Source organism: Mus musculus, chromosome 1 (genome assembly GCF_000001635.26).
Source record: "Mus musculus strain C57BL/6J chromosome 1, GRCm38.p6 C57BL/6J".
In the NCBI taxonomy this organism is placed as follows: domain Eukaryota; kingdom Metazoa; phylum Chordata; class Mammalia; order Rodentia; family Muridae; genus Mus; species Mus musculus.
The window spans coordinates 52,325,180-52,348,971 of NC_000067.6; the positions used below are offsets into that span (position 1 = coordinate 52,325,180).

Sequence of the window (23,792 nt, forward strand, 5' to 3'; positions counted from 1 at the left end):
TCATTTAGAAGTGGGTGGCATTTTACAGGGAATTTTTGTATTACTTGAGGGTAATGATCACTTAAGATTTTTGTTGAGTTTCTATTGTATTCTAGAGAGAAAATTTAAGGCCAAGAATAAGTCATTTAAAAACATGGTTTGCAGTTCAGTCAATCTACCTAGCTGAACTGGACAATATTAAGAATATACAAATGAACAAATGGGCAGGGGTCCTGCTCTCTAAAGAAACTTGAGTTAGCGTCCCTACTGTCTGAGAATTTATTCAATGATCTGCCACAGGCTGCATGCCCATGGGTTAGAAAGCTACTTGAGCTAACAGCAAACCTCTTCAAGTTCTCTTTTGAAAAAAAATACTTTTAATTAAAAAAATTTACACTTTTGTTATTTAGTGTGCACATATGTGTACGCATGTGGGTATTTGCCATGGCTCACTGTGGGGGTCATATGACAATGGCTTCAACGGCATGGGTTCCCTTCCTGTGAGTTCTTATTGGCAAGCAACACAAAACTCAATAAATATGACAACTAAGTTTAAATCAAAGTGCAGCCTAGTGTATCTAGCATTATGAAGGATAAGGAATGTTTGTGTTTAGATCTTCTGATGATGAAAAACTTGTATTCCGTTAAAGTATCAAAGCATAGTGTTAGCTGTGCTTTCTAAACCAGACAAACTGTTCCCACTGACTTCTCATATTGTGTTCTGTGAATCAAATGTAAGACCTCTTTAAGAGTCTGGGGCACTGTGGCATCATCGCAAGCCACACTGCAGAGCTCGGGATGTGCTGAGTAGTGGGTTCGTCCTCCATACTGCCCAAATTAGCTGTTGTGGTACCATGTCTGTAATCCCAGCACTCAGCAAGGAGAGGCAGGATGGTCAGAAGTTCAAGGTCATTACCAGCTACATAGAAAGTTCAAGGCCAGTCTGGGCTACTACACAAGACTATCTCAAAAACTGACCAAGCCAGCTCAGTCAGTCAACAGGGTCCCAAGGGCAGGAGTGAGGATTGAAAAGAAAAAGACAATTAAACAAACATGACTCCAGCCAGTGCGGAGGCTGAAGCAGCTTCAATTTTTCCCAGCCAGCTTTTAAACCATTCTAGGTACTAGCAGAGAATAGGGTCAGTTCTTAGATCAAAGACAAAGTGATTAAACAAGGCAATGAACAAAGAGGTCACACCAGGTAGTAATCAAATAAAGGAATAAACAACGCGCCCAAGTCCTGTGTCTGGGTGCTTATAGGAATTACCAAGACAAAAGAGAAGTCACACCTTCCTTGGCTATGTTCCCCTTGATCCTTGCATTAGCCCAAATGTGAATATTCTTATTTGAGCCTGCTTCCTTGAGCCCAGTGACAAGTACTCACCAAATTTCTATAAGGGGTACCAAAAGCTCTCTACAAAAAACAAACAAGCAAATATAAGAAAACAAAGTCAACAACCCAAAATATACCACAGAATAATAACACAAACAAACTAGCTGACTGGCAAGGGATGAATGCAAATCCCGAATCTGCAGCAGTGACAGATCTCACGCGGTCAAGGCACCAAGCTCAGCCCCACAGAACGAACCAAGAGCAAACCCACATCTGAGCCCTTAGTGATCTGAGCGAAGTCTAATGACTGTCTTGTGGGTAAGGCAACTGAGACAAGGCCACCAGAGTTGGGGTAGCTATTCTGGCTTGCTTTCCAACAGCACAGGAGCTGTGGTTCATCAGATCCATATGTGGAAGGCCTACCCCTAACGGTGTGACTTAATGCCGACATGGAAACTTTACAGAGGTAATGAAGATTAAATAATGAGGCCATAAGAATAGGACAAAACCCAGTAAGAATGATGCTTATCAGCAGAGCAGACACTAGGTACACAGGCACAAGCAAAGGCCATCTTCAAGCTAAAGAGAGGCTTTAGGAGATAGCCATGATCATTCTTTATTTTGTTTTGTTTTGTTTTTTTTTCCATTTTTTATTAGGTATTTAGCTCATTTACATTTCCAATGCTATACCAAAAGTCCCCCATACCCACCCACCCCCACTCCCCTACCCACCCACTCCCCCTTTTTGGCCCTGGCGTTCCCCTGTACTGGGGCATATAAAGTTTGCGTGTCCAATGGGCCTCTCTTTCCAGTGATGGCCGACTAAGCCATCTTTTGATATATATGCAGCTAGAGTCAAGAGCTCCGGGGTACTGGTTAGTTCATATTGTTGTTCCGCCTATAGGGTTGCAGATCCCTTTAGCTCCTTGGGTGCTTTCTCTAGCCCCTCCATTGGGGGCCCTGTGACCCATCCAATAGCTGACTGTGAGCATCCACTTCTGTGTTTGCTAGGCCCCGGCATAGTCTCACAAGAGAGAGCTATATCTGGGTCCTTTCAACAAAATCTTGCTAGTGTATGCAATGGTGTCAGCGTTTGGAAGCTGATTATGGGATGGATCCCTGCATATGGCAATCACTAGATGGTCCATCCTTTCGTCACAGCTCCAAATTTTGTCTCTGTAACTCGCACAATATGTACTCACTAATAAGTGGATATTAGCCCAGAAACTTAGGATACCCAAGATATAAGATACAACTTGCCAAACGCATGAAATTCAAGAAGAACGAAGACCAAAGTGTGGACACTTTACCCTTTCTTAGAAATGGGAACAAAACAGCCATGATCATTCTTAAACATGAGCTCAGGGTTCCCAAACTGTGTCTCCATCGTTGTCTTGATGCTTGCTGACTAAGAACTGATAAATGGCTGCCAGCAGACCTGTGAGTCCTTCCCCACTATTACAGCTCCCGTCATGTTCTCTCTGCTTAGCCAGAGATTGTGTTCCTTCTATCTAGAAAGCCCTTTGCTTCTTGGCTGGGCATTTTAGTTCATCCCTCAAGTTGACCTCAAGCTCAGTTGGTGTGTCACTTAACCAACCAACTGGCCATTACTAATCACTCTATATGTGTGACATACTTTGATTTTAAAAAATGTTTTATTCTAATTTAAATTTTTAATAAGATCTCACCATCTTCTAGCCCCCTTCTCTCTTGCTATAGAATGAGTTGTTTGAGAGATGAACTGAGTCACATCTGTACACCCCCCCCATTTCACACCCAATACTTGATATGTGATAGGTACTCAATATATTTTTGTTGATTTAACATAGCTAGAAATCCGTAAAATTGAAGAATTGAAAGAAGCTTGTCTATTCCTATAACTGGATACTATAGATAGAGTAATCTTTTGAAATGGTATTTTTATTCATTCTTTGAGAATTTTGTAGAGGTACGCAGTGTGTTTTGATCATATCTACCTGTATGCCTCTCCTATCCCTCCTCTGGGAAGTCTTTAATGAAGATGAGTTTACTTGGCTTATGAGTTCTGATGGATGAGAAGTGATTGATTGATTGACTGGGGACTCTACATGGTAGGACAGGACCACAGGGAAGGGTCTCTAGCCAGCCCAAGTATGGCAAGCACTGCTCTGGCAGGCCTTGTCCTTCTCCCCATTTCCTCTGCTTTGTTAAAAACCATTAGATTGCATTCCTGCAATTAGCCACCAGGGTGTGTTCCCTCATTTAGCCTTCTGAGGCTGACTATCAAGGTCCAGGTATCAAAGTATTGAAGTCTAGCAATTGAAATCCCCTTTGGCTACCCTAGTTAACATGCCCAATTAAAATTAAACACCTCATCCTAACATTGGGTTTCTCCTTTTACCTTGTAAACTACCATTTTGCTATGGGTCATGTCTGTCTCCTTCCTATCCAGAGGTAGTCCTTGGTCTCCTTCTCTGAAACAAATACCCCTGCCCTTCTCTCTTGTTCTCTTCTTCTTGCCCCTCATCCTCTATCTCCTGTCTTTGTCTCTTATTCCCTGCCCTTGTCTCTTATTCCCTCTGGGGCAAATAAATATTCTTTGTGCTGAGAACTTGGTCTTAAGGGTTCTGAGCCCACAGTGATCCTTTTACACAGCACAGATGTTTCCTCTTCTTTGCAGGCCATAGTCCTATTATATTAAGTCCCCAAACCATAAAGCTTCATTTAATCATGGATCTTATATTCATGTAGGTTCCTACCTCTTGAGTGTTCCGCAATGGTGATTAGGTTGCAGTGTGGGTTTTGATAGAAATATTCAAACCATAAAGACACCTGTTCCATCCATTTTCCAGGAATGAGAATGCAGTCTGGATATGGCCCAAGAATAGAGTCCTGTGAGGAGAATTCTGAATGCTTGGGAGAACACTCCAAGTAAAGAAAAGTCTTGTGGCCTCAGTTTTTTCAAAAACAAGAAATTGCTCTTGGAATATGGTGTCCAGGTGTTGTGGACAAAAGTGAGTTTGCTTTAGATTACTCATTATTGCCCACTGATGTTATTAAATTAAATGTATTTATGTTCCTCTATGAAAAAATTTGCTTTTTCCATGTGTGGCTGGCTTTTCCTTGTAATTATAGACAGCTCAAACTCAGGAGAACTCTACTAATTCGACTTTTCTTAACCTTCAGAGTATATGTCTTCCGAGACTCTGAATAAGTTGACTAATGTGTGAGGCTTTAGTCTGCCTCATTTACCCATTTTGTTCTCCCAAGTCCCACTGAATCTAAAGTGGTGACAGTCTTCCAGTTTTCATCGTCTAATTTCTGAGGCATAGGTTAGCAACATAAGTTGGTCTTTGTTTAAAAGCAGATTCCCTCATTCTGAGTAAAGTAGAATTGAGCAGCATACATATCCTGAGCTTGGTTGGAGTGGTTGGGATAGGGCACAACAATCCCCAGTAGACCCGTTGGAATTAGGACCTGTTGACTTGTTTTGTGGGGTAGAGGTGGCCTTGCCACCAAACGAATACAACAGCAGGTTCAAACAGCAGGGGAAAAAAGTACAAAAGAAACTGAAAACCCTATGTCTCTGTTATGGAAGAAAACCATCCCTAATGTTATCAATACTCAAATAACAGCAGCACTGGGGTGGGGGTGGGGGGTGGGGGTAGGATAGTGAGACTGACTGGAGGCAGCTAAAGGCTTGGTCAGTGTTTGGTGCTAGGTGAGTGGAAGCCTCAGTTTCCATGATTTGACTTTAAGTTTGTGATGCCTTTTCTGAACCTCAGTTTCCCTATTTGTCAGATGGAGAAAATGATGCCTTTCTGTGGGTATTGTTATGAGGCTTAACCAAATGATAAAAGGGAAAGGAGAGGTTCCACTTCTCCAAGAAACCCCCTCTGATGGGATTGTAGAGGAACGACTCCTTGGCCTGTGCAGTGTCAAGGCAGGGATAACTGGAGCTGCTCACTGAGTACCGTTGTGACAGCTAATCTCTACTGCACAGAACCTAGTGAGGACTGATTTGCCCTGAACACAGGAAGAAATTGACCTTCACAGATGCTTTCTAAAGATGCTAGATAAAGCAAGGAAGCACAGAGAATGTGGCAAGAGTCTTCATGCCTGTGCTGTAGGTTGAGCTGAGCAAGGATAGGCACGGGTTTCCAGGGTTCGGAGCTTCTAGCCTTCTACATGGTCCAGGAGCCTTCGGTCAGCCTTAGGCCTAAGGAAGCAGTGTCTGGAGGCTAATCCGGATTTAGCTCCAACATTTCAAAGCCAGTTATGAAAGCAGGGGGCGGGTTGCTGTAATCTGGGTGCTGCCAGGCACGACCTGGGCCTGCTCTTCATTACCTGCATGGGAGCTCCCTAATAACACCTTTTCATATTTGCATGTTTGAGTGAACATGAAGAATTTCCAGTTTCTCAAAGTTGACTCTTCTTCTTCTTCTTTTTTTTTTTTTGGTGGTCCATTTTTTTTAATTAGGTATTTTCCTCATTTACATTTCCAATGCTAACCCAAAAGTCCCCCATACACTCCCCCCCACTCCCCTACCCACCCACTCCCCCTTTTTGGCCCTGGCGTTCCCCTGTACTGGGGCATATAAAGTTTGCAAGTCCAATGGGCCTCTCTTTCCAGTGATGGCTTATTAGGCCATCTTTTGATACATATGCAGCTAGAGACACGAGCTCCGGGGTACTGGTTAGTTCATAATGTTGTTCCACCTATAGGGTTGCAGATCCCTTTAGCTCCTTGGGTACTTTCTCTAGCTCCTCCATTGGGGGCCCTGTGATCCATCCAATAGTTGACTGTGAGCATCCACTTCTGTGTTTGCTACGCCCTGGCATAGTCTCACAAGAGACAACTCTATCTGGGCAAAGTTGACTCTTCTTAAAACACAAGTTTAATAAATATGGGTGCCAGTGAGTTTGAAGCACAAGCTGGAAGAACATTTCCCGAGAATTGTGTTTTGGTTTTTTTTTTCCAGATTTTCAAGCACGCACAATACTGAGAACAGAAAAAGAAGCTTTGGCAGTTTGAGAGTGTCCCTCTGAAAAGGGCAAGGAAGTAAAACAGGGAAATACAGCGGGGAGGGGACAGTAGTGGGGAGACTGGAGGGGACGAGAGAACAGAGGCAGATGACTCAGCCTGAGGGGGCTGGGAGGAGCCTGTGGGCAGGGCTGTCTGAGTGTGGAGTAGGCAGGCGGTTATGACTAGCATTGAATGGAGATAATTAAGAGCAAGTTGGTACCAGTCACTGCCAGCAAAGAAGAGAATGTATCCAGAAAAAGCATTTCTTTATTTCAGCACTGAATTCAAACACCTACCCATTTGGGTTTGAGAATTCCATTTAAAAAAAAAAAAAGTTCTGAAAACAGACCGTACATGGCTGTGAAATCTGACTGGCTTTCTTTCTGAAGGTATGTATGGGAGAGGACAACTTTGAAACTGTAAAGCTACACTGGAACATGCTTTCATTGAAAGAAATGCTTATTTAAAAATAATACTCATCCCATACAGTACATAGCAGTGCTGTTAAAAGTCATGTGCAAGTTATCAAATTTCAAGGGAGTATCAGCCACACACGGATTTCTCAGTTGTTCATAACGATAGGACTGAAACGCACGGCTTCCAGATCCTTTAAATAGCTTTTGGAGGGAAGAACATTATAATTAAGCTGCATCGAGTGTCACTGCAAAGAAGCTTCTAAATTACGGGTCTGAGTGGGGGCGAGGAATGCTCTTTGATTGCCTGACAATCAACAGCAGAAGATGTTCACATACGCGTAACCCAGACTCACTGTAATTATATCAGAAGCAGAAGAGGTGGGCGCGGCGGGAGCAGCCTGATTCACTAATCATTTGCTTGTTGTTCTTTCAAAAATCATCTTCAGACTAGTCACAAACACTCAGGAATTCATATTTACAGAGTGGCTCTGTATCAGAAAGGATAGAAAGAAGGACCAGTCCTTTCAGTGTGTCTCAGAAAGGTTGTCAAAAAATGGCCCAGGACACACTAAGAAGATGCTCCTGCTGTGGGAACTAGTGCACTCACCTGGCCTCAGCTGCTTTACTCAAAGCCTAATGTCAGAAACGATATTCCCCCACTTATTCCCATAATTTTTATCCCATTTCCACTCGGCTCCCTGTTGGCTTAAAAAGGTCCCTTTTTCTTTTAAGGCATAAGAATATGGAGGAAATGTCATAATATTGTGTAGTCTCCAGAACCTCTCTTGCCTCTTAAAGAGGCTCAGATATTGCCTCTTGGTGGGGCGGGGCACTGGGAAATCAGTGTCTTCTCCCCTGCCCAAGACAGGTACTATACCTGCTCACCCTCGTGCCAAGGCTTTGATACACACAGGCAACTGTGGGGCTTCATTGAGAAGCATGGAATCTAAAACCGACTGGCCAGAAAGGAATGTAACCTATCTTTCACGAGCCTTTGTTTTATGAGATGCTAAGACCTAGCACGAACGTGTATGAACTACATATGCAAAGAAAACATATCACATGTGATACAGCCTTCTAGACTGTGGCCTTTCTAGATATGTAACTAAAAACTGGTCTGAAATCCAGAAAACAAAAACAAAAACAAAAACACTGAACATTCCCTCTCAGTGGCGTTTCCCAGCTTCAGATCTTCAGATGTGAATGCATGGCGTGCAGCGACCAGAGAGACCAGGGAACTTAAAACAGCGACCATTGAATCTGGTGAGGTTACAGAGGGGAGTAGCAGGTGCGGTGAAGGACAAATGGAAAAAACGGGCAGGGAGAGCTAACGACAGGAAGAGAGGGAGAAAGAAGAGGCAAATAACTCTAAGGATGTGTGATAAATTCTCACAGAATCATACCATATTTACCTAAGTGTGTGTGTGTGTGTGTGTGTGTGTGTGTGTGTGTGTGTTAGCCTTAGTCACTGCTCCATTGCTGTGAAGAGACACTATGACCACAACTCTTACAAAGGAAAGCATTTGATTGGGGCTGGCTTACACTTTCATAGGTTTAGTCCATTCTCCTAAGGGTGGGGAGCATGGAGGCACGCAGGCAAGGAGCTGAGAGTTTGACATTTGGATCAGTAGTCAGCAGGAACTAGAGAGGAACACTGGGTCTGCCTTGAGCTTTCCAAACCCCAAAGTCCACCCCCAGTGACATACTTTCTCCACCAAGGCCACACCTCCTAATCTCTAGCACCACCATGCATTTAAATATATGAGCCTATGACCATTCCTATCCAAATCAATACACATAGTGATTCATATATTTATATGTACATATAAATATATATATACATATATACACATATATCTATAATTTCACATATACACTTGTACACACACACATATATGCCATTTGGGCTGACGATGTACTCCACAAGAGCCATAGATTACATAACAAAACACCCAGCACCTGGTATGAGAAACTTCCATTGTATTGATTAGAGTAGTTCAAGAGACTCTCCAAACAATATTACTGTTGTCCATTGTAGCCTCTTACAGGTTGAAGGTAAGTCCCCATTGTTGTAGTTACAAGGCACAAGGATTAGAATATTTGAGCTGTATCTGACCTGAAAGCCTCCTTCCTGTGGCCTAGCTTATAAAGTATCAGAAAGTACTCAAAGTTGTCAAGGAAGGAAAACAATCTATAGTCCTATCTGGTTGTGATTTCTATGAACTACAACAATGACCATCATGGCAAGACATCTCTAAAGATACAGTAATGGCACACATATCCAGGCAGTAACCAAAAGCTGTCAAATTGGACCCAAGATCAACTCAACAGGAGGAAATCATGCCTGGTGCTAGAGACCTAGCTGACCACTCAGGGCTAGTGAGGTCATGGGCCTTATAGGAGAGCTTATTACTGCTGGTTTTCTAACCAGCACAGTTCCTAACGACAGTCTAAATACTTAATATTTGTACCCACAGATAAGTGTACCCTGCACCAAAGAAGCTTCTCTTTGCTGCAAACAGAGACCATTACAGAAAGTCACAACTGCTCATCATGCAAATTTCTACCTATTAAGGTTAAAATTTCTTATAGAAGAGTCCCTTTAACCCCCTGCCACTTCTGCCTGTCCAACAGGAGTGCGTTAAAGAAAGAAGTGAGAGGTTAAGAAACCATAGAGCAAAGGGAAGCTGTGTGGGCAATTGGAAGGCAGGGCTACATGGAATTGGCAAGAAGGAAGTCTTAGGAGTATTTTTTTTTCCTTTCTGCTAGCTGGATGCTTTGGAAGGCTACTCCAGAAAAGACATCTCAGGAGTGAGTCAAGCCACGTACATGGATTTGTGATACTCATCTTTTCCATTTAAATGCCCATGGAGGAGCAGCATTGTCCTCTCGCCAGCTGCCCTCAGGTTCCTGTCACCAGCTATCTTCATGTACTTTAGAACTTGTCTGTTTGGTTTACAGCATGCTACCCAAGGGAAAATAATGATTTAAAACCCTAGGTGTTGCAGGATACTTGCTCACACTGTGAACCCTGAGATTGTGTTATTAACTTTAAAAACTTGTTTTTAGTTGTGGTATGGCTCAGCTTTAGCACATACATTTAATTCAAGAGCTTTCTGCTTGAATATTGTAAACAGGATTAAGTAAAGTCAACCATAGGTCAAGAGGCAGAACAAGCAACCAGTTGATAGGGAATGAACAGAGGAAAAAAGCCATAGAGAGTAAGAGGGGGTCAGGAGGACAAATAGAGAAACTGACAGGAAGTAGAAGGGAGGGACATTCATTTAGAGGTGGCTTTTGAGATGGCATTAGAGAGGGAGGTTCCTTTTAGGATACTGGGTGAGGAGGAAGGTCAACTGGGTCCTTCTTCTACCTCTCTGAGCGAACAGGATTTCAACCCAGTGTCTAGCTACCAAGTCTTCATTGGTAAAATGGAACAATTCAGATTTTGTTCAAAAGTAAAACACAGGAAGACTGGATAGTCTTAAAACCCATCCCAGAGGGTGAAATTCTGTGGTGGTAGACTAGATGTCAGGGCTCCTTTCAGCACCCACATCCTATAATTGAATTATATATTGTTCTTTTTTTGAGTGTGTGATCTCATCAGAACCAGACCCTTGTCCATGCTATTTAAGTTTTGTACCACTAAGCAACATCTGAAACCCTTGTTTTTTTGAGGCAAGGTCTTGTTATATAGTCTGGGCCAGCCTTAAACTCCTGAACGCTTGCCTCAGCTTGCCTAAAATTCCATATGTGCATATACACTGCCATGTACCATCTTTTAAATTAGTCTTTCATGTCCCTTAAAGCAACAATATAGGTCTATAAATACTTTATTTATTAGAATGGATTACATATTTCTAAGTGCTAATCAACAGGACAGTATTTGTGTACACTACTATGTGTACATCAATAATACTATGGTTATTTATGCTGTGAAAGTTGCCTGAGCAAGTCCATCAAAATAGATACCTGAAGAAATAATTACTCATAACTCTTTAGGTTCAATTCAGAGACTACTGCCATACTTCAGTGAGCCTTGTTAAGTAAGAACACTGATGTGTGTCTTCTTAGCCTTAGATTAGAAGGAAAGATGACTTTGCCAGGAATGATGGCATTGAAACTAAAGCTTTGAGAGCCTGGTTTTATATCATGCTAAAGCCAAGATATTAGACAGAAATGGCTTTGTTCTCTTACACTCTGTTTATGCGATGCTCTAGAACTGAGGGACAGACATTAAAACTATAGCCGTAAGGGGATAAGGTCAAAAGGGGGGAGGTAGAAGTTTGGGGGAGCCAGGAAGTGCTGTGTCTTCCCAGCATGGATGGTTAAGAGCCCCCCACCCCACCCCACCCCCCGGTCAGTCTTCACCAAAACCTTCCTGGAGAAAGTGCAAATTCACTGTATGTGTATGAAATCTTCGTAAATCTGACTTTTTCAAAAACTGAAAAACAAAATTGTCCAGGACCCAAGCCTTAGGCAAACACAGTAATTCCTGCCACTACACAGGTTTTTCCAGCACCCTGGGGGACTTTGGAGACATTTCTCTTTGAAGAGAGTAAAGGATTCCTTGCCCCAAGGAACTTTATCCAGCCCTTTGAGCTTCTGTGCACCTCTCACAGGATGGACTGGGTCAGCAGTGGAATCAGATTGTATCGTTGCTCTCATCTTTCTGCAGAATTGATTTCCTCTGGGTCCTAGTTCTGAACTCACATCTTATTGCCTCCTTTTAAAGGAGAATGCCCATGGCATTCTCTAATTCCCAAGTGAGTTCTGGGCTATAAGGATCAGAATCTGTTTGGAGAAATGGCATAGGTGGATCTGGCCTGAAGGCTTCCAGGATTCTGCATCAAAGGCCGAAGGGCTCTCTTTCCTTGTCAAATCATTTCTCTTTCCTTGGATTTGCTGTACATAGTACATTCTTGAAGGACCTTGACCTAGATTCTTCCTCTGCATAGCAGCTCTCTGAATGTGGCTTTATCTGAGGCTGCTGCCAAAGGCAGTAAGTAACCTGGGAGTGAGGCAGGACAGAGCGGCTGGGGTGTGCCTTTGGTTTTCCCCTAGTTGACAAGAACCAGTACTTACGCCCCTATGTCCTTTGAGTGGGATGGAGTACAGGCAGCATCCACAGCAGGATGCTCACAAAAACCTGGGGCAGAGAATAAGTTCTGTAGATGCCTCATTCCACCCTTGCCAAAGCATCCAGCAAATCCCCAGGCCTCACATCAAGTGCTCTGTGGCTGTTCCTGATTTGATTGACTGATACTTCGCTCTGCACCTAGATTCCAAGTAATTTATTCTCCTCCCCTAAACCTCCGATGCATCCCTTTTCTTCTCCCACTGTCAAAAGCTTTGCTAGATGTTCCTTCCCCGAGCCCCACAATAACCATCCTGGCCTAACCAATCTATATTTTAACTATATTTGAACCTCCACCCAGCCTCCCATCCCTCGCGGCACTAGATTTTTTTTTTCTGGTAGATATTTCTCTTCTATCTGAAACATCATGTATTTATTAGAAATATTTGCCAATGCTTGAAAAACTTGCATATACTGCTTTCAGGTAAGCAGCCGTAAGCAGGGGTCTGGGAGAAAACGGGAGGTCTGGCTTTGTCCTCAACAGGGTGATTGCCCTTAGATTTGTGGAGGCAGGCTTGGTAGCAGTTATGGCTGGGAACACAGAAAGGCCTTCTTCTGGAGAATAAAGCTACAGCTCTGGGGACAAAGGCCGTCAGCAGGTTCCCCATGGTGAATCTTTATGAAAGAGACAGTTTATAGTTCTAAAGTTTATTTTCATGACATAAAATGGCCATGTAAAAGCATAAACCACTTCTCAGGGTGGGCCTGAGATTAAATACCTTTTGCAGAGAGAAATGTCTGGGAAGGGAAGCTTATTGGATAAGCCCTCTTGGGCCTCTAGGTACCTCATTAGCATGGAGAACTCTGTTCTAGGTCTATATGACCATAGGGCAGTTTCTTTTATGTTAGAAGCATGGCTTGTGTTCCAGGTTAGGAGTCTGGCAGGGAGCTGGAAGTCATCTAAGCCTCAGGTGTGTGCCCACCAAGTCTCTGGGTCTCGACCCGCTCTACCTTACCAAACTTCCTGGCATGGTTTTACATCTCACATGTTTCCTGGTCGTGTGTTCAGTTTTTAGCTATAAGCACAGAGGAAAAGGCTGTAGAGAGTGTCTTCAGTGAACACTATCATTTCAGAGGAAGGAAAAGAAGCCAGAACTTGGACATGCATATCTAATGACAGAAAAAAAAAAGTAACTTCAAGAGTTTCTGAGAGATCATATAACTGGAGTTTTAGGTCAAAAGTCACAACTCTGGCTGCTTCTGTAAAATTGGCCTGTCGCTCGTCCCAATACGATGACTAAAGGAGTAACGGTGGAAAGAAGGGAAAAGAGGTCTAATCAACACATGAAGAAGGAGGAGGAACAGATCAAGGGTGCACTCGTCTTTAGGGCAGTGCATGAGCTCTGGGTTTAAACAGAGCAAGAACCAGGACAAAGGGCAAGCTGTCTGTAACTGGGGAGTCCTGGTTGAGGTGTGGTCTGGTTGATCATTGTAAGAAGTCCTCACAACTTGAAGGGACAATCTGGTTCTTAGAGGATGATCACTTATACATGAGGGTTCACCCTCGCCATGGTGAGTAACTGACCTACCTAAGAGGTGGTCTGTCTTGCAAGGCTTTGCTGGTCCTAGAATCCAACAGACAACATTTAGGTGCCTTTTGGTAAAGGACGGCAGTAAGATGCCTTAGTTTCCATCGACCTTTTTGCCTTAAGTTCAAAGGGAAATGAGACAGGTAAAGGATGGCTGGCTTTTAGCTACCCGCCAACTCATTCTCATGCCCATAGCACAGGAGACATACAGAACCAAGGCAGAGGTGCCAGGCTTTATCCTGCATTCTGTTATACTGTAGATGCAAGTGAGGAGTTGGTACTTTTCAGTGAAAGCAGATGTGAAGTGCCTATTCTAACAGGAGCCAAGAGCAGACAGCTCAAGGGGAATGTGTGAACTGCTGCAAGGTTTTCAGGGTTGCAGAAGACAGCTGGTGGAAAGCTCCCTTGGAAATCGAATAGGAAAAAAAATTCCAAGGTTACAGAATAAGGTCAGGTAGCTTGCTGTGACTGAGTTTTAGACTCAGGGTGACAACCAGTTTCCACCCGGGAAGATAGGTGAAGAGAAAGGCAGGGTAAGAGAACAAAGGTGTTGTGTTAAAATCTCAGCTCGTCCAGACAGATCACACCAGGCCAGCACAGTTCCACAGGAGAGAGGTTTATTTGGGGTGGGGGTGGGGGTGGGGGAGTGGGGGAGAACAAAAGGGGGTGACAAAGATGAAGAGGGAAAAAGATCGAAGGTCAGGAGAGGTCTGCCTTTTATTGGGGCTGTGATGTAACCACACAAGTGGACATGCAGGTAAAGGTGGGCAGGTGGGCCAGGTGGACTCTGGGAATATATGGTGATTGCCATGACAACAGATGCATGGGTTGCCTATGGGTGATGTCACCATCATCAGTGGACTCGGAGATGACCTGTGACCGACCATAAAGCCAGTTCCTGACTGTAAAGCCAGTTCCTGATGCCAGTGTACCTCCCTTCTTCTTATCATAAAGAGAAGAAAAAAGGGGGAGGGGAAGGTGATGGTGAAAGGGGTATTGGACCTCTTAAGCTGCTGACTTTCACCATCAGGGTCCACTTGGTAAATGTTCACATTAGGCTCCTCTGTGGACAGCACTGGTAATCCTGTAACAGGAACTGATTAATAGTTTGGTTAGAATTTTGTTGTATTTGTCATTGAAGGAGTGTAGAAACAAGATTAATGAGGCAGGGAGCAAATAATAAAGCCAGGAAGATGCCTAGAAAAGGCATTACGAAATGGAGCATCTACTTCCATGTAGGCTTTTCGAAAATCCAGGAATCAGAGGCCTCATGTTCCTTGAAATTCTGCATGTCTCATTTGTAGCCCCTGGATATTATTTCTCACTATCCCAGACTGGTTGATGTAGAAACAGCATTCTTCTTGGCGGCAAAGACCATCTTCTTTAGCAGTTAGGACATCTAGCCCCTGTCGGTTCTGAAGCACCACAACTGCCAAAGAATCTGTCTGTTTCTGGATGGTAAGCATGGTTTCAGACATTTAAAAAAAATGGTGATAAGCTTGGAAGTGAATTTATCATATTGAGTTATGGAAGTTGTTATCCCTGCAATTCCAGTACCAGCACCTATGGCTATTCCCGTAGCGACCAAGAGTGGCACGACCTGAACCGCCCTCTTATGTTGGGCAGCTATCAAATCTACAACTGGGATTGTTAGGAGCTCATTTCCCTGGATTACTCCTAGTTCAGGGAAAAGGAGTACCAACGTGCACACTCCTGACCAGGTAAGGGATAACATACCTGAGTGTCACAAATAATTGACGTGTTTTGGACTGCAGGGCATTGAGGCGGAGATGAGGTATCAAGGGTTGTGGTTCTATTGCAGTCTAGGGAGCTTAGCGTTCATTCCTACAGAACATGTCCTGGAGGTCTTAAAACAGTTTGCCATGCCAAAAAGAGGGAGAGAGGGAAGGTGTGGAGTCATGGCAACATTGGAGTCAGGGCAGCTGACAAAAAGTGAGGTAAGGTTACTTGGCAGTATCCTGGAGAGGCTGTAAGTGACAATTGTGAGATAGTTCTAGGGGGTATGCATAGCCAGCAACCTTTAAAGCAACCAGGTTGGATGACATTAAGGAGTTGGTACACCGAGGTCAAGGTCTGAAGCAAAAGGTGAAATGACAAGTTAGTGCCATTTATGACGGGGGATGTCGGGGAGATAAGGACCTTTGAGGAGTGTTTGATTACGTCTTTTACTTTTCTGATATCTAGAGGTTGGGCAATTGAGACATTTTCTCTGGATGAGATAGTACTTACTGGGGACACAGCTTGGCTTTTATGGTAGAGCTTACCAACAATTCCTGTCTCCTACCTGGGATTCCATGGGTCTTGTATGTAGAAAAAGAGTGAGTATCTTGCATTGTGATAGAAGCAACTGGTCCATAATCCTAGCATATGTATTTGGCAAGACCAATATGGGCAGGCCCCATATTTATCTGGCCATTTGTTTTTACAATCATCTTTTGTCTGGTCAAAGAGAAAGCAAGCAAAGAGATCATAATATTTAAATAGGATAACAGATACAGGGATGGCAGCAATTTGGATCGGTTCCTGGCATCTGACCCTATTTGGAAAGAGTTTTATCAGTGGGGGTTTCTTGAACCTCAAATCTCCAGAAAAAAGGGCTACCCTGGATGGAAATGAACAGCAGGGGGAGGATGACAAGTCCATGTCTAATCCAGTGGGATTGAGCACATCTGCCGGAGTGGAGGCTCATTTTCTGGGGTTGGGGACAAGGTGGGAGTTCTCAACATCTTTTGGAGTTTAAGAGAGCACGGACCTGTTAGGATCAACGTGTAGGAAAAATTGTTAGGTGGAGGGATGAAAGGTTTGAGGTGAGATAGGTGAACCCAATGAGAGAGTCCCTCCAGTTTGGCAGCTGTAGGAGTCACAAGAAACATCTTCAAAGGGCCCTGCCACTTAGGAGAGAGGAGTGAGGGCCTGTGTATGGGCTGATGGTCTGGAGGTGATAGAAGAACTTGGTTTCTAATGTTGACAGGCAGTGAACAGGGAATAGTGTGTGGCCATGGTAGATGGTGGTCAGCAAAGTTCTGTAGGTGCTAGCGGAGGTTGCAAAGTAATGGAGCGAGTAGATGGTCAGGGAGGGGAGAGCAATTAGGAGAAAGACCAGGAGTTAGGACCAGACGTCCATACATGAGTTCAAAGGGTGAGATGAGGAGAGGTTGCTTGGGGAGAGCTTGTAGCCTGAAGTGAAGAGAGCCAGAGGTAGGAGTTTTACCCAATCGAGGTGAAATTCCTTTGACAGCTTGACAAAAGTGGCTTTTAACCTTTTTTTTTTTTTCCTTACCTGAGATTGAGGTGGTAGGGAATATGAAAATGCCAGGGTATGTCTAGAGCCTTAGATAGAATTTGAGAAGTCAGGATCTGGACATTCCCGACTTGTGGGCCTATCTGAGAAGCTGGTAAAGGAATCAACATGTTATGATTAGTAGGTTGACTGGCTAGAAGGAGCAGAGGAGCGGCTGGCGAGCTTGGGTTTAGGCGAATGGGGGAAACAAAGGAAATAGAGGCTCCCAACTTAGCTAGAAGATCCCTTCCCAATAAGGGGACAGAACATATAAGCACTACCAAAAAGAAATGAGTAAGAGGAACACCACCAAAACATGCAACTAAGTGCTGGGGTCTGGTGAGGAAGGTAAGGTTGTCCTCCTACCCCAACAATAGGGAAATGAGAGGGGGAAGTGGATTCGCAAAGCATCAGGACTGTGTAAGTAGCCCCTGTGTCCAAGAGGAAGGATGTGGGCAGCCCACTTACCATGATGACTACCCAGGGATCCCTGCTAGTGATGACAGTGGTCGGGTCAAAGGAGCTGGGGCCTCTTCAGTTGTCCTTAGCCAAGCCTAGGACATTGGAGGAAAATGCTAAGATCCTGAACATTCTAGAAGGTGGATTTACAGGAGACACTCTGAAATAAATGAGGAGAAAGGAATTTAGGGTGTTTTGTCTTGTCCTTCTCGCTGCTCACTGGTAAGTACTGTCTCCACAGGGTAAAGTCATTTGCTCAGGTGTACCATAGGATGTTTGTTGTTCTAGGCAGTTTACTCGTGGTATCTCCCTTTTCCATGCCTACTTTTCTCAACCAGTAGCTGCCAAGAATGGTGCTAAGAGCAACAACAGCAGGCACAGCTTACTGAATGGCCCAATGGTCATTTACAGATGAGATCCGATCCCAACGAGCTGCTCTGTGAAGGAATCACCTGAACGGATCTTTAAGGGGGATTTATTCCTCTTCCTTTCCCTCTTCTCCCTCTCCATCTCTGCATAAACAAACAAACAAACAAACCCCTCAAAACATTTTCTCTAAAATCTTATAAAGATGGGGTTTTCATTTCCCCGCTTCTACCTAGCTGCTGAGTTCAATCAGTTCTCATTTCATCTCTCCTCACCTTGTTTCTGTTTCAACAGGAAGTCCCAGAATTTGGGATTGAGAGTCTTTAGGACACCCCTAAGCCTGTCTAGAGAACCAGTAATCCACTTTGGGGTGCTGCTATTCTCTTTTGTGCTGCCATTATTTAGGGGAGAAAATCCTCTCTGCTGAATTTGTTCTGCTTTTATTTTGGGGCTCTTGTTCAGATGAGGACTGATCTCTGCTACTCTGAGTAGGGTGGGGTTTTGGGGGTGCTGCTGCTGCTGCTGGGGTCCTCTTTTGTCAGTGTATCAAAGGGTGATTTCTTTCATTTTATCTTGAAAAAGGATTTTCTTCTGATTTTCAAATACATTTCCTGAATCACTGTGGTGTTTGTTCCTGGAGGTCGTCTGCTTTCCCCTTGACACTTTTCACAGGAACGTCTTGTCCTTTCATGATGGCCCTGCTCAGCAGACCAACAGTAAGTAGTCCTCAGTATTATCAAACTTCTTCTCCCTGCTGTGGTTCTAGGTTTGTCCTTGGTTTCCCGTGGCTCTGCTTTCCTATGTTGATGGCACGATTTCAGAGCAGTTGATTTCTTTCCCTCAGGGACTCCCAGTGGGAGTGTGGGAGGAATTTGCTGGGGTCTCTTGTTTAGTTTCCTATTTACAATTAGTTTGAATTTTGGAAACTCTGTATTCTGGGACACTGTGGGCTTCATATAGTTTCATTTGATTTTCTTGTTCTTTATTGTTTGGATAGATATATGTTGGGAGAGTCAGATTTATACCACTGTGTAGTGGGTTTGGCCTAATGCTGCTTGTATTCTGATGTTCATTTGGGTCCCCAAAATTGTTTGCTTGCAATAGTTCGCATGCCCAAACTTAAGGCACTGAGGGGTCTTACCCCCAGTTGGTAAATAAAGATGGCAGCAGCTAATGACTGGGCAAGGCAGACAGAGGTGGGACTTTTAGGATTCCTAGGCTTGGGGCCCGAGAAAAGAGTAGGAAGGGGGAAGGAGATCCACCATGCTGGGAGAGTGTGGAGAAGAAGAGATGCCATGCAGGAGAAGAATGGAGGACAGGGAGGCATGGCCACCATGTAGAAGCTGGGAGAGTGTGACCCAGAGGACCACCCAACTGGATCCAGGGCAGTCAAGGCAGAATATAAAATTTAGTAAGTGATAACTCAAGATATCAGCCGGAGGTGGATTAGCCACATGGAGGCTAGGCAGTGGCCCATCTATTTTGCTGTTTAAGGCATATTAAAATATAAAGGCTCTCTCTCTGTCTCTCTCTGTCTCTGTCTCTGTCTCTCTCTGTCTCTCTCTGTGTCTTTCATTCAGGAATGCAATGTAGTGGGGTGGGTAGTAAACTAGCCTGTGGGATTTGTTTATTTAATTCAGCACCACTATCCAGAATTTTTCTGTAATGCTAACTCAGAGACTTGTATACACAGAGTATACAAGAGTCCTCTGACAAAAAAACGGCCTAAAAGAGCTCATTAAACCTAGTCGTGTATTAGTGATGTAGCATTAGTCATGTATCCAGTGATGCTACTGGAGAGGAACACCCCTCCAAACCAACTTGGAATTTTTGTGTAATAACAATTTTAGAGGGAGGTAGTGACCAGCAGTCCAGGGTGGAATAATCTGTGGCATTCTAACATTTCCCTCTTTGTTTCTGTCATTACACAACTTCTCTGCCTCCAGCATCACACTGGAAAACCAGGCAAGGGAAAAAAGGGCAGACCTCATGGGACAAAGGCATCTTCAACTGTCAGCTCCATTTTTGAAACTCTTTCCTGAAATCTCCCATTTCAAAGCATTTGCTTCCCTTACTAGACAAGGATTCAGAAGTGCCACTGTATAGCTTTATTTGTCCTAAGTGTACGCTTCCAAAACATGGGGCCTATTATTGAGGAAAAACAGGAGGAGGGAATAGAATAGGCAAATAGCAATTTCCCTTTACTTCCCAGCTGCAGGGACTAAGAGTCCCTGAGACACACCACTGACTTGGAGATAATACTAGGATCAATAATTAAGTGCTACCTCTGAGGCACTGGGAGGACCTATAACAAGAGGTAAGAGAATGACTGATGGGTTCTGTGGACATGGGCCAGTGGCAAGGCAGAGTAAACCCTGATCCAACATTACTGGTTCTTACCCTGGAGAGATTCTAACTGAATAAACATTCTTCAAAAATAGCATATTAAAGAATTGCCATTTGGAAATGAGGACATAGTTTTTCTCTTTATAAATGCTTTTAATTCTATAATGAGATAAGTTGTCTACATGCAAAGTCTAGTGAAGGGTTAATTGAGGTTGAATATTTCCATTTATTCTGCTGGTCCTCAAGGCTTCTCTCCTGTATCCCCCCATCCCACCTCATATCTGATCATGTTCCCTTTTCCCCTTTTCTTTGCCTCTCCCACCAATGCCCTTGCCTCCCTCCCTCCCTCTCAAGTGGGATTGAAGCATCCTTATTTGGGCCCTTTGGCTTGTTTACTTTCTTGAGTTCTGTAGATTAGATCCTAGGTAGTCTGTACTTTTTGGGCTAATATAATTTCTTCATTCCTATGTTCATAAACACTGGCTGTTTCTATCTTGAGACTGTTATAAGTGGTGCTCTGTTAACATCAGCCTTCAAGCAGTTAAGCTCTTAATATAAACTCTTTTGCCTCAGAATACAATAAAAAAGTAGCTTGCATTTAAGACAAATATAGTGTTTACATTTCATTAAATGACATGATCTGAATGGACACATAGCCAAGGTAATGCTTCTCTAGCCACAAGTATTGTGAGAATACCAGATACAGATGCCTCTAAACTCATACACATGACCTTGGGATGCATCAGTGGCAGTGGATAAAATTGCTGAGTATCATTTTGGAAATGACCTTAACTCCTTAAGAGATTGAATATGGGCTTTGAGATATCTTTGAAGCAGGGGAAGGGTAGGGGAAATGAAGGAGTTGGTTGGCTTTAAGAAGACCACGCCAACGATTATTAATGTCTCTGATGTCTGTGTCCTGACTGGATCTGGCTAAAAGTTCAAGGCATCAGGTGTTTAAGCAGGTCAGTTCAGCATGTTTGATGAGAAGACTCACCAAGGCTGTATATTCTGTAATATACAATTCTCAAAACAAAATTTTAGTATCATCAAGGTAACATTTTTTGTTTGATTCTCTATAATCTAGTTCTTCAGGGGGTCTCCCTTCATCATATCTGATCCATATTACTCTGGGAGGTGTACAGAACACTAATCACCTTTTCTAAAAATACAAAGACAAAACCTTTCTCCCAGATCAGCATATCCTTGAGCTAGTAACCAGAAAAACCTTTATTTTGACCTCTCTCCCAGAAGAATAATATAACCACAAAACTCAAAATCACACCTATTTTGAAAACTAAAAGCAATACAAAACAAATGAAATAAACTAAAATACTGTATGGCCTATTCATTCTATTTTGCCATGCATGATAATAACCCAAAATTCTCATGGAGCCCATGTTAGACAGAATTTGAGTGTCCTGTAAGACACTATAATATATCTTTATACCATCTTTAAAACAATTAATTCAAACTTTCACTAATATCTGTCTATAGGAAGCAGGTAGTTTTTACTTGTTAAGCTCTCTGCCTACAGCAGCCATCCTGTTATACCATCTATCTGTTAGGCTCTCTGCCTGGACCCACAGACATTTATTTTACTAATAAATAAATGTTATAATATCTGTTGAGCTCTCTACCTGGAGCCACAGACATTATTAATTAATACCTGTTCATAGCAGGTAATTATCACTGCCTACTCTCTACTTTGAGTCAGTGACTAATTTTCCCTATCCTACTTCCAAACCACAGGCAGAATTTCGCGTGTGATTCAGACAAAATCTGTATATAAATCTATCCTAAAAACAAATAATACCAATATTATAAATTCACAGTTAAATCAGTATCTGCCCCAAGATGTAGGCAGCTCTCATTCTTTGGCTCTCTTACTCAGGACAGCCATCTTGTCTTTTTCCACAGCAGGGGACCTCAGAGCCCTCATTCTTTGTTTCAAGGTTCCCACGCTTGAGTCCCTGTGACTCGTCCCAGTGCCATCTTCTCTCCCTTAGAAAATAAAACTCTAACTCTCACGCTAGTAATCTTAAATTTCTAGTGGATTCTTGCCCAACACGTTGGTTTGCCCCCTGTTGCAAGGAATATTAAATAAGAGCACCATCCTGTGCTCTACCCAACTACTCTCTGCTGCAGTCTCTCAGCCTCTCTAGCCCCATGCAGCAGTCTTTCCAGCTCCGGTTCCCCTGCCTCAAAACTGCTTGTACCATCTCAGCCATCTACCCCTTTCAGCTAGTTGTCACAAATCCCCTTAACCCAGTAAATCAAAACTCTACAAGTTTATAATTAGTCAGATTTGATTTATATATCAATACATTCTCAATTCACAAGATGCCCATACAATAATTTCAGTGCCAACTGATAATTATATGAATTGCCCACCTAGATACGACAAAGTCCTGTAGTTAACCATCCCTTATAAGATATTCATAGCTACCCGTGGCTGTTTAAAGCCATGTGAAATCTGGATCATCTTTTCCTTCTTCTATCTTCCTTCCTTCTCCTCCTCATCCTCCCTTCTCTCCTCTCCTCCTTCTCTCTTCAACTTTTCAGCTCCACCTTCCCTTCCACTGCCCAATCACTGACTCTAGCCTTTATTTTACAAGTTAAGGTGGGGAAAGGTTCACAAGAAGTCACCTGTGTACCTGATTCACTCCTGGTCAGTCAAACCCTCCTGGGAAGGCAGAATTAGCATCAAAATATGAGCAACACCAGGGCTATCCACAACACAGGTTGTCCTCAAGCTCAGAGATTCACTTTTCTCTGCCTTCCAAATGCTGGGATTAAAGGTGTGTACCACCACCTCTTGGCCAATAATTAATACTTTTAAGAATAAAAATTTTAAATCAGTATTGTTAGTTTTAGGCACAATATTGTAGAGCAACATTCTAGTTGTTTTTTTTTTTTTCATTTTACAAAACTGAAACTTATTTTATCAGATTATTTATTCATTTTCATTTATTTTCTTGGAGTGCTGGGAACTGTACCCAGGACTTGGAACATACTAGGGAAACTCTTTCCATTGAATAGACGCCCAGTCAATAACTAATGTTTCTCTCCTTGAAAAGCAACTCCTCATTTCTACCTATCCAGATCCATAATAGTCATTGCAGTGCCCACTCCTATGTTTGTGTCTATTTTAATTTCCATATATAAATGAGATCATGCAATGTCTTCCTTTTGGTGAATAGCTTATGCCACTTAGCGTGGTGTTTAAAACTCTACAGATATTGTCAGATATTAAGGTTTTGCTTTTTGAGTGTAAGTAATATGTAATTATACATATATAGATCAAATTATTTATTGCAAAAATGTCCAATTTTAAAGATTATTTCAGATGTCATTTTCATGGGAGATTGTCTTGTCTTCCATCATTTAAAAATATGTTTCACTTAGGAGCTGAAGGGGCTTGCAACCCATAGAAAGAACAATATCAACCAACCAGATGCCCCAGAGCTCCCAGGGACTAAACCACCAACCAAAGGAACCAGTGGCTCCAGCCGCATATGTAGCAGAGAATGGCCTTGTCCAATACTTCTTCAGCATCTAATGAGATGATCATATGATTTTTTTTCTTTGAGTTTGTTTATATAGTGGATTCTGTTAATAGATTTTCTTATATCGAACCAATCTTGCATCACTGGGATGAAGTCTACTTGATTGTGGTGAATGATGACTTTGATGTAGTTCAGGTATCAGAGTAATTGTGACTTCATAGAATGAAATAGTGTTCCTTCTGTTTTTATTTTATGGAATAGTTTGAGGAGTATTAGTATTAGCTCTTCTCTGAAGGTCTTGCAGAATTCCGCACTAAAGCCATCTGGCCCTGGGCTTATTTTTTTGGTTGGGAGGTTTTTAATGGCTTTTTATATTTCCTTAGGGGATATGGGCCTGTTTAGTTTACCTGCT

General features: G+C 42.9%; 1 long non-coding RNA gene across 2 annotated transcripts in view; it reads left to right on the top strand.

Moving 5' to 3' along the window:
* The window catches only part of Gm31955, a 62,391-nt gene that overhangs the window by 19,565 nt on the left and 19,034 nt on the right, over positions 1-23,792 (top strand). The window contains exon 1 of one of the 2 annotated variants that reach the window (XR_373400.2): positions 18,112-18,241. The exons of the other annotated variant lie outside the window; for it this stretch is intronic. This is a non-coding gene — a long non-coding RNA (predicted gene, 31955). Of the gene's footprint in view, positions 1-18,111; positions 18,242-23,792 lie in introns of those variants that run through there. 2 annotated transcript variants of the gene reach the window in all.